The 1,983-nt window shown below is 36.5% G+C and overlaps 1 non-coding gene across 1 annotated transcript; it reads left to right on the forward strand.

Annotated features, from left to right (window-relative positions):
- Positions 1–1,223: 1,223 nt before the first annotated feature.
- On the forward strand, positions 1,224–1,330 carry LOC128287482 (small nucleolar RNA R71). The gene has a single exon (XR_008278182.1). It is a non-coding gene; the product is annotated as a small nucleolar RNA R71 (small nucleolar RNA).
- Positions 1,331–1,983: the final 653 nt, after the last annotated feature.

The raw sequence follows: 1,983 nt of genomic DNA on the forward strand, positions 1-1,983 counted from the left end.
AGACATAGGCATTAGATTTACACTTGCTCCTAAATCACATAATTCCTTACAAACATAATGATTTCCAATTGAAAATAGGATAGTAAAACTTCCTAGGTCCTTCAACTTTGGATATAATTTATTCATCAACATTATTGTGCACCCTTTAATAAGAGTAACAGTCTCAAATTCTCCTAAACCGTGCCTCTTTGACAATATATCTTTCATAAACTTAATATAATTGGGCACCTGCACCAAAGCTTCTACTAACAGTATGTTGATTTGGAGTTGTTTTAGGACATCTAAAAATCTTTTGAACTGGGCATCTTGTTTACAATTGTTGAATCACTGAGGAAAAGGTGGAGGTGACCACCCTTCAGGTTGCTAATATTGTTTTGCTATAGTTTTTTTGTTGGCAACACGATCTAATTCTACTGCAACAGTCTTCTGTTTACCCTTTTCAGTGTCATTATGTTTTTCAGTTGATTTTGAATTCTTTCCATGGTTGAGTCTGGAGTTGTCCTCTTCTACAGTGGTGTCTTGAATAATATCATCCAACTGTGTCCCACTTCTAAGAGTGATGGCCTTGCACTGTTCCTTCCCTTGTGTTCTCGAATTCTCGGTATCACTTGGCAATGCTCCTTGTGGCCTCGAACTTAAAGTATTCGTTATCTACCACACTTGATTCTCAAGAGCTCTAACGAGACATAGCCTGGCTCTAAATTACAACATCATTCTTGGCCATATATTCTTTCGGCAAGGCTTTAATAGAGGTAGAAGATGATGCTTGACCCTGTTGAACATTTTACCTCGGCATAGGATGATTATAACCAGGCTGTGCACTATTAACATTCTCTCTCGCAACATTGTTTAAATTCCCTACACCTTGATTATTCCAACTAAAGTTCAGATGTTGCCTCTACCCGCAATAAACACACAATAGTTAGACTGATTTCATCTCTTAGACTGTAGTGGGCCTTTTCATTGTTTTGATTATATTAGCGAAAGAAGATACCTGGGCTGTCAACAAAATGATTGCATCAAGCTCAATGGTTCTAACAGCTTTCTTATCTATCCCAACTCCCGTGGTAGGATATTGACAATCAGTGTTGGCAATCTTTTCCAAAATCTCATATGCTTTATTATAAGATTTATCCAACAAAATACCATTTGTAGAGGCATCGACTACCATTCTTGTATATGCATTCAACCAATTATAAATCTCTATCTGAGTCCAGTACTGGAATCCATGCATCGGACATTTCTAAAGTAATTCTTTAAATTTTTCCCAAGCTTCATATAGCATTTCATCCTTCGAATGCCAAAAAGATGTGATGTCATTTCTAAGCTTGGCATTCATATTTTTTAGATTATGCCGTAGCAAAAATTTCTAGCAAAGATCATTCCATGATGCCATTGTTCTCAACTGTAAAGCATTCAGCCACGCTCTTGCACAATATCTCAAAGAATATGGTTATAATTTAAGTCACAAAGCATCGTTAAGAACACCCTATTGCCTAAATGAGTCACAAACTTCTAGAAAAAGTCTTAAATGCAGCTTTGGATCTTTAGTGAGTAATCCACCAAACTGTCCTGCTGTTTGCAACATCTGAAACATTACCGGTTTCAACTCGAATTGCTGAGCTTGTATGTGTGGTCTTACTATCTCTATATTCAGGTCATCTAAAATTGGAACTACATGCTCTTAAATTGGTCTATCTTGATCGTCTATTGCACAATGAATAGGAGGATCAACATCTCAACCATTTGGATTCAATGGATCATTCAGACTAGGATCATTCCCTTCCTTAGCCATATTACATAATTCCCTTCTTATCCTTCATAAAGTTCTCCCAATCTTTGGGGCAAAAGGATACTCTTCGTTAGCAGGAAGGTCTCTTCACATACACTGATGGAAAAACTGTGGAAATTAAATTCAACTATGTTAGCTAAAACTAAGTAAACAAAAGAAAATAACAAAACCAAATTTCACCAATTGCCAAT

The sequence above is a fragment of the Gossypium arboreum genome, chromosome 13, assembly GCF_025698485.1.
Source record: "Gossypium arboreum isolate Shixiya-1 chromosome 13, ASM2569848v2, whole genome shotgun sequence".
Classification (NCBI taxonomy): Eukaryota; Viridiplantae; Streptophyta; class Magnoliopsida; order Malvales; family Malvaceae; genus Gossypium; species Gossypium arboreum.